The 10,093-nt window shown below is 31.9% G+C and overlaps 1 long non-coding RNA gene across 1 annotated transcript; it reads left to right on the top strand.

Annotated features, from left to right (window-relative positions):
• Positions 1-261: 261 nt before the first annotated feature.
• Positions 262-3,130, top strand: LOC132937150 (uncharacterized). The gene is made up of 3 exons (XR_009663608.1): positions 262-1,176; positions 1,240-1,346; positions 2,666-3,130. It is a non-coding gene; the product is annotated as an uncharacterized LOC132937150 (long non-coding RNA).
• The last annotated feature ends 6,963 nt before the right edge of the window (positions 3,131-10,093 follow it).

Below are 10,093 nucleotides of genomic sequence, written 5' to 3'. Positions count from 1 at the left end.
CTTTTAGTCAACGATTTTTCTTTGAAGAAACATTGAAAAAACATCATTTTTATAATATCCTTGTGCCAGTTATACAAACATATGGAAAAAAATTCAAATATAATAAGCCGGTTACAACAAAGAATGAGTTGGGAAATCTTTTAGAAAAAATAGATAATATTGAAAAATGTTTTGATGTGTTTGGATTTATCTATAAAAAATGTATAGGTTATTTTGAAGAAATAACCCTCCTGCTCAGCGGCCGCACTGGCTAGGCTCGTACCCAACGTCAGAGGTCCATGCCAGTGAAAGCGGAGACTGTTGAGCTCAGTAGTCGAGAGCGCCAGGTGTTGTACCTGTTTGGATAAATCGAGTGGTTGCCTCGGCCAAGACAAGGGCTATACTGATAATACCGCAGAAGACAGCAGTCCTCAGGGTCATCTCAGCGTACCGTACAGTTTCCGACGAGGCATCGCTATTTCTGACCGTCATGCCACCGGCCGACCTCCTAAACCTGAGGAGGTTGAGAATTAGGGCTTGCCTGTACGCTCTTATCCTACCCGGAGATTCACCTGATCTGTCCAAGTATGCTGTCAGAAGGAACGCAAGACGACGGTTGTCCAAGTATACGTCACGTCATTTCTGTTGTCGGGAGTGGATAGGAAGAACGATACCGAAGGTGCAACTCACATATCACATGACCCGGGAATGGCTGCTTCCAGCACTACCTGCACCAGATGGGTAGGGCTGCCAGTGCATGGTGCAATCACTATGGCAGCAAAGCCAACACTTCCGAATTCACATTGTTGCGCACCTCAAGCTGCTTACTGACCTCTGAGTCTTACCTTCCACTAAAACTGTGTGGTTTTGCTTTAGAGGGTCTACCCTCTGACTAGGAAGAAAAGATGACAGTCCTCAGGGTCGCTGAAGAATTTCTGGGTGTTCTAAGCGATATTGGAAAACATCCTGACTGCAGAGGATGGCAAGGCAGACGGCCGAGAGAAGGTGACACGATCCTTCCGCTAAGCGTCTGCCGACTCCCCTCCCACCAAGGAGTACGAGAGTCAAAAGAGTGGTGTGCTCATGCCGGCTCGCAAACAGGCGAGTCAGAATGGAATGTCAAGGACTTAGCCCTGCTCGTCGTTTCATTTGTTTCTAGGAACGACATTGCCCACAGTCAATGCATCATTAGCTAATGTAAATATAATCACAATTTAAAAACATTCTTCATACATATCATACAATATTTTTTGTTTTTAGATTCTTTCAATATTCCTAGACCTGGTAGAATTTGACGATCAATCTAAAAATGAATTGCTTTTTCTCAGGGGAAACATTGAAAGGCTGTTGAAAATTAATAGAAGTTTGTAAGTACACAATAACTTATAAGTAGGGCCCTGATTTCAATATAAAGTACATTATTTTTTTGGGTTCTCTAGAGCCTATCATACTATGCATTACAAGTTTATAATTTGTTAAATGCAACAAAGGTCTCACTAAAGGTTTTAATTTTTAGAGCTTTTTTTATTAACTTTTATTTATTACCTTTTTTTAGTAGTCTAATTTATTTTTAGTGCATATTATTCATACATTGTACGAATCCATAGTGGTAATTTTTAAATACAAAATATTATATTTTTTCATGATATTTGTTTTAGTGGTAAAAGTGCTATACTTAAGACAAATTTGAACTTTCACTTAGTATATCATCATAATAAATAATCATAGAATGCTGAATTTAGTGGGAAAAGTTTGTTCTAGCCTTAACTATATAAATACGTAATAAAGTACTGTTCTGACTGACATGTGTGATTTTTAATCCTCCGTACAATATTGAATCTAGATGTCACTAAGTTTCTAACTGTACAATTGTCGATACCAATGTTGTTTAGATAACTGTATGCAAAATTACTTCTTAAGAAAAAAGAAATTATTTCGGGAATTAATTTTTAATATGATAAAGTATGCAAAAATATGTTAATTCAAATTTTGTTTTTAATTTCACCGTTTTAAATGTCAAATTTATATCTTACCTAGAATAATATACATTCATTACAAATAAACACGCTAATACAAGAAGTTCTAAATCCTAATTATATCTAATACGCTTTAATATTGTCTGTACTGTGTATTTATAATGTTAAACATTGTTAAACTTTGTTTTAAATTAAATATTTTTAGTAAGCAAAGATTAATGGTTGTTGGAGACTAAAGTTATATTGGGTTGATATACAACAGTATTAATTTATTTAAGTTTTAAACGAGCCCGGCACAATCATAAAAATTAGATGATAATAACAGTTGTTCATGAATAATAAATTGAAAACAAAGACAAACAATGTACAAAAAATCTAAAATACATATACAAGTATACAAGTATACAATTATATGATGTTTCTTTTTCTTTTTAAATTCTTACAATAATGTTATCTTCTTAAAATTACCTTCAAAGTTTAGTGTCATGATAAAACAGAACACCAACTAATTTTTACAAAAAGTGTTTTGCTCTTAAGATTATTCAAATACCATAAAAAAAACAATTTTACATTGATGCGTTTTCTGAGAGATAAAACCATTATTGCTCTGATATCCTCTTAATAATGTCATTTCAACATGTCCTTGAACTTAAACTATATATCAATATATTCCTTATAAGTCATAATGTATTTATATTATTTGTTCACAGTATTAACATGTGTCTATCAATATGTGATGAATAGAATTCAAGATGGCAACCAAATTGGCTGTAATACACTCACTCTGAAAAGTGGAATATTCTTTTACTTCCAATTATGTTTATAGCAATTTAATGCTAGACATAGTTTATCGGGAACATATTTGAGACATTGTAATCATCCTGATCCTATAGCAATTCTATACCAAGGAGAACCATTTTTATGTGCTAACTTTGTTCAATTTAAATGCCAATTAGCCACAGCCTTGGCACATTAGCTGTGGGATTAAAGTTTGTTTGCCAAGGCTGAGGTATTTAGACTGTTCCAAGTTTACTTATAAAAACAACAGACCTTGTCACATCAGAGTTGTCACTATTTCAGAACAATAAGATTATATGAAATATAACCCCAAAAATAGATGGGTATTGAGATAAAATTATAACGTGATTTAACCAACTAATGAATAAAAATGTTGTTTGCAGTAATTAGATTTTTAAATTAAAATTGATCTGTTTATTTTTTTTTTATTTGTCATATTTTAACAGCTCTTAAATAAATTATTTTTGTATTTATAATAATCTTGTATTGTGTTTTAATATATAGTTGTTAAAATAAATTTAGTACATTTTCATTGTACGTATGTGATATCAAATATGTACGAGTATCTACCTATTTTTGCAAATTTTTTGTTTATAAATTTAAAAAAGGTAGACAATTAATTGGCCACTGCTCTACTGTGCGCCTGCTCAATAGGTGTGGAGTGAGTCACTGTAAGTTATGTGTTATATTTAAATTCTTATTGTAAAAAAAAAAACGATTTTAGCAGGGACAATCTATCTGCCAATATCGTGTAAATGAAATTGTTTTTTTATATACAATTAATGTTTAAAATGCATGCACACCTGCACCGAAAGCTTAGTTTTTGATGATGTTTGAAGCGTTAGAAAGTGCATGACGCCTAAAATAATTAAAACTAAATCGTTTCGTTCACAAAATACAAAACAATCGGACACATCTTCTGGATTTAAATATATCGTTCCATTGAGTGATTTAACCAATTATTTTGATTAGAAGCAAAATACTGTGTATTTTATGTACAAGCTACTTTTAATGTGACATAATAGTGCCAAGGTATATGTAATCTTTGAGTCATTTCAACTGGATAGGAACGAACTAAGAATTGACAAGCGCATACCATCGTACCTCAACGAGTTAACAGTGCCATTCTAATTAACTTTAGAGAGTGTCATTAACTAGAGAATACGAGGGTAAGGCGTATGGTTGGTTTACCACGTATTGTCTAATACGGGTGATACCACAGAGTGGCGCCCAACGGGGTTCTTATTCACGGGCGGAGACATTTTTTTTTTTGTGCGTGTGCTCTGGTACCTCAACTTTGGTACGTTTATTTTTTCAAAGTGTTTATGAACGAGAAGTATAAGAGTTTTTACGTGTGCTCTGTGAAAAATTCCCTTGGCACACCAATTTTTTTTGTACAAGTGAAGTGCGACAATTGTGTACGTTTCGGGTAGTAAAACCCGGAGCAAGTTTAGTGTTTTTACCTATTAAAGTAAAATATACTTTTTGTGTGTTTTGGGTGCAGTAGTAACCCAGAACCAGTCTTGTAAAGTATTTGAATACTTGTATTAAAATACTTTTTGAAGTATTTTCAACAAAATGTAAATACTATAAACTTAGTAAAAATAATTATCTTTGAATTTTTTACAAATATTAAATTTGATTACAATATGTATAATTTTGTTTTCATTGAAACTTTTTATTAAAACCACGACGATCTGAGTACCTCCCTCCGCCTTCACTAGTACTAGGTCTTGAAGTTCGTTCATGTTCACAATACGAAATTTTAACAGTGATGGAATATAATTAAAGAATTTCATTAATTTGTTGTTTTTTTTAGTATAAATTAAGATAACACGACGGTTCCAAACACGATTATAGATAGTACTATCTTTAATCACGGTTAAGACACTGCGGTTTTTATTCTCATCAGTCGTGGACTTTGGTTTTCGAAATATGGCCAGACTGTAGGGGGTCAATCGACCAAGCGTCCATCGCGACAACGCACAAGCGAAGGCGTCTTTTATTTCGTAGTTGTTTGTGTTTCGTGCATCAATTTTATTATGGTGAAAATGTATTAAATAATTTGTTTAGAAAACACAAGTATCGGACTAGAGAGCCTATATAAGAAGGGCTCTTATATAGGCTCTCTATATCGGACTATTGGAGACCGGATTACAGGCGTCGTATAAGTCCCGAAACCCAGTGATCCTTATAATCAAAGATGCGATGAAAATGGTTTTCCTTACAAGTAAATATGCTTCTTGATCTCTAGTTTTATTTTCATTTTCAATAGTATTTTTAAATTCCTACAGTAATTGCTGATGTCAATATCCAAACAGTCATTGAAACAGATGTATTACCAGTGTTAAACAACTACTAAGGTAATAATAATATAAAAGAGTTATAGCTAGTCGGATGTCCTTTTGAGTTCCTAAAATGTATCAACAATATTTACAGTAGCAGCTTAATTATAAAATATTCTTTATGTACAAAGAAGTTGCAACTATTTTAAATACCTAAGTAGGTAATTCAAAGTTTAATTATGCTTATAACTTATACCTAATTTATAAGTATGTTACTGTTGGTATATGCCCTGGTTTATCCAGAAGTGTATCCATTTTGTAAAGGATTTTGGGGCGTCCAAATATCGCAGCAATGAATTACAGTAATTTATGTTAACATTTTGTGTTTGGTTAATAGTAAAAAATCAATATTGTTTAATAAATGATAAGATAATCAAGCCGATTGACAGTCAAAATATATTAGTATATTATTTTTTTATTTTGATTATATCTATTATTGATGACTTACGTTCATTGTTCTTCTGTCTTTCACAACAACTTTTGTTTTCGATCCATATAATTGTTTTGTTTACTTATTACAATTTATAACATTGAATTTAATTTTATACTTAAGCATAAAAGTTCATACTGAATAACATAAATTAACAAAATGATAAAGATATGATATTTAACAGTCACAGATTCATGGAGGAGGCTATTGGTGCTTGGGCACATTCTGGTATTAAAGGCACCAATAAAATACATTTATATTATAAATTACATAATCTAAAATAGATTATAGCTATAGTGAAATTTTATGTTTTTGAGCCCCCATGTTAAAATATTCTGGATTGGCCTGATATTAAACATTATATTTATTTAAGCAATAGAATTTACATTTATTCAATACTAGAGTTATTAAAAACTTAATACTAAATAAATATTACTCCTAAAATGTTTATTATAAGTATGGACAGAAGCAACAGTACTATACTTATATCTAAACAAAATTTTATAAACGTTGAGCTGATCATAAACAAGTATAAGTGAGTAGAGTTTATCATTTTTTTTTTTTTTTATAATTATGCAGAATAATCTTAATAAAATCATTAGAAGAATTGTTTATTTTAAAAATCATTAATTCATCACTAAAAATATCATCTATTCTTATTTTTGATGTATATTTGATTAATTATTTTAAAAGATCTTTTGAGAAGTAGGTCCTATACTATTTTATGCTTGGCAGCATTTAGTTTCCACATTATTAAAAAGTAAACGATGCTGAGCAAAAGTTTTACTTGAATAATGTTAAATGAAGCAACTGCTTTTGATATTCTTATAGCTATATTATAAGTATTATAGTTTTACAAAATATAAAAAATGTATAATACCTATATAATATAATATAAATCACTTAACTTATAATGTAATGATAAATATTTAAAAATATAACATTATAATTAATTTTTAAATTCTGAGCAAATCGATGAATCTATTAGTCTTACAATAATTTCATTTTTCTTTTTAATATTTAATTTTTTGTGTCTGTTGTCACCTTTGGGACAGTAAAAATGATTCAAATTTCAACTTCAGTATCTTGTTCTGTGTGGAATTGAATCTAGTTGGTGCATTCGGGAGGTTGAAATTCCTAGTAATTTTCAAAACTGCCGAGGAAAACAAAATATTAGATTAAGGAAAGCGTGATAATGACTTTGGTTTTTGGTGTAACCTAAAAAAAATAATTGTGATACATGAAATATTCTCTGAATGTTTATATTAGTATTTTCCATACACCTTACAAATTTAAAATGAGTGAATTATTTTGAGTTAGAAGGAAAGGATTTTCTTTTTAAATCTAAGATTTGAATATTTAATACAAAATTTCTCATGAATTTGTTTAATTTTCAAGTTTTTTGACCTTACTTTTAGCATTAAATTATATATATTATATATACATAAATAAATTTTATTTTAATTTATTTTCTTTATTTAGCTTTTGGAACATTATTCTTCTTTACCAGCCTACATAACTAATACTGATGAAGAGGAGGTTGAACCACCACTTTTGCACCACCAATAGTAATTTTTATAATCATTCATAAATATTGTTTTAAAATAATTTTTGATGTCTGTTCATTAAAGTTATTATTGCTTATTTTGTAGGAATGTGTAAATGAAGAAGTAAAATCAATAGCACCATATTCTTTGCCGGTACTAATTAATGCTGTGTGTTCGGCCTCTATTGATGTTCATGTATTGAGAACATATGAATGTCGATTCAAAAGCACAAAATGCTATAATGCTGATGTACAGTCGTCAGCAATGAAATGTATGTACTAATAATGTACTAGATATGTAAAATGTTTTTACAAAAGTTAATTTTAGCTTGTGATTTAAATCCAATATTACAATCAACTTAATAAAGTAAACAATTTAAAAAACGATAATGACAAAAAACACAGTAAATACTTAATATACATTTTTAGAAATCTTGATTCGCTACCTAACCTTGACTGCCAGAACATGTTTGAATGTCTTCTGAACTATCTTCAAAATAACCTTTACATTTTTTATAGATAAATCCAGACACACCAAAACATTTTTCAATATTATCTATTTTTTCTAAAAGATTTTCCAACTCATTCTTTGTTGTAACCGGCTTATTAAATTTGAATTTTTTTCCATATGTTTGTATAACTGGCACAAGGCTATTATAATAATGAAGTTTTTTCAATGTTTCTTCAAAAAAAAATTGTTGACAAAAAGCTGTCGCATTTTGTGCACTAAGATGTAGACTATATCAATAGAAACAAACAAGTTCAACAGTTTTAGACATTTCAAAAACTAATCCGTAATTTCCCTTTTTAAATTATTTAGTATTGCCAGCATCAATTATCTTACATAGTGAAATATTTGTTTTACTATCTGAATTGAAATTAATGGTGTCTGACTTGCATTCGAAAAATCATCAATTTAAGTGAAAATATCAAGCGTAGGACATTTGTCTTTATTAACTGAAAGATTATTGATTTATGGTATTTGATTGTAATATTGGATTTAAATCACGAGTTAAAATTTATTTTAGTGAGAATATTTTTCATTGTTACGTTGTACATTGTTAATTTGTTTTTTTGACGACTGTTCATCAGCTTAAATATAGTTTGTGCTTTTTAATTCATCTTCATATTATGTGCTCAATACAGGATCATCATTAAATGCTGACTGCACAGTATAAGTACCATTTAATGCTGTGTGTTCATCAACAAAATTGAACCAATTGAGACGTCTGAAGTAATAGAACCAATAGTCAATTTACTTTCAAAAACGCTTGCTACAAGTTCTATGTCTATAACATAACAAGAAAAACTCAAACATTAATTTCAATTCAGATAATAGTACAAATGTTTCACAACGCAAGATAATTGATGATGGCAACACTAAATATTTTAAAAAGGGAGATTATGGATTCGTTTATGAAATTTCTAAAACTGTTCAACTTCCTCGTTGCTTTTGGTAAAGTTTGCATCTTAGTGCACAAAATGCGACAGCTTTTAGTCAACGATTTTTCTTTGAAGAAACATTGAAAAAACATCATTTTTATAATATCCTTGTGCCAGTTATACAAACATATGGAAAAAAAATTCAAATATAATAAGCCGGTTACAACAAAGAATGAGTTGGGAAATCTTTTAGAAAAAATAGATAATATTGAAAAATGTTTTGATGTGTTTGGATTTATCTATAAAAAATGTATAGGTTATTTTGAAGAAATAACCCTCCTGCTCAGCGGCCGCACTGGCTAGGCTCGTACCCAACGTCAGAGGTCCATGCCAGTGAAAGCGGAGACTGTTGAGCTCAGTAGTCGAGAGCGCCAGGTGTTGTACCTGTTTGGATAAATCGAGTGGTTGCCTCGGCCAAGACAAGGGCTATACTGATAATACCGCAGAAGACAGCAGTCCTCAGGGTCATCTCAGCGTACCGTACAGTTTCCGACGAGGCATCGCTATTTCTGACCGTCATGCCACCGGCCGACCTCCTAAACCTGAGGAGGTTGAGAATTAGGGCTTGCCTGTACGCTCTTATCCTACCCGGAGATTCACCTGATCTGTCCAAGTACGCTGTCAGAAGGAACGCAAGACGACGGTTGTCCAAGTATACGTCACGTCATTTCTGTTGTCGGGAGTGGATAGGAAGAACGATACCGAAGGTGCAACTCACATATCACATGACCCGGGAATGGCTGCTTCCAGCACTACCTGCACCAGATGGGTAGGGCTGCCAGTGCATGGTGCAATCACTATGGCAGCAAAGCCAACACTTCCGAATTCACATTGTTGCGCACCTCAAGCTGCTTACTGACCTCTGAGTCTTACCTTCCACTAAAACTGTGTGGTTTTGCTTTAGAGGGTCTACCCTCTGACTAGGAAGAAAAGATGACAGTCCTCAGGGTCGCTGAAGAATTTCTGGGTGTTCTAAGCGATATTGGAAAACATCCTGACTGCAGAGGATGGCAAGGCAGACGGCCGAGAGAAGGTGACACGATCCTTCCGCTAAGCGTCTGCCGACTCCCCTCCCACCAAGGAGTACGAGAGTCAAAAGAGTGGTGTGCTCATGCCGGCTCGCAAACAGGCGAGTCAGAATGGAATGTCAAGGACTTAGCCCTGCTCGTCGTTTCATTTGTTTCTAGGAACGACATTGCCCACAGTCAATGCATCATTAGCTAATGTAAATATAATCACAATTTAAAAACATTCTTCATACATATCATACAATATTTTTTGTTTTTAGATTCTTTCAATATTCCTAGACCTGGTAGAATTTGACGATCAATCTAAAAATGAATTGCTTTTTCTCAGGGGAAACATTGAAAGGCTGTTGAAAATTAATAGAAGTTTGTAAGTACACAATAACTTATAAGTAGGGCCCTGATTTCAATATAAAGTACATTATTTTTTTGGGTTCTCTAGAGCCTATCATACTATGCATTACAAGTTTATAATTTGTTAAATGCAACAAAGGTCTCACTAAAGGTTTTAATTTTTAGAGCTTTTTTTATTAACTTTTATTTATTACCTT

The sequence above is a fragment of the Metopolophium dirhodum genome, chromosome 1, assembly GCF_019925205.1.
Source record: "Metopolophium dirhodum isolate CAU chromosome 1, ASM1992520v1, whole genome shotgun sequence".
NCBI lineage: Eukaryota > Metazoa > Arthropoda > Insecta > Hemiptera > Aphididae > Metopolophium > Metopolophium dirhodum.
Note: the sequence above shows the minus strand (reverse complement) of the source record. Positions and strands in the feature narration are given on the sequence as shown.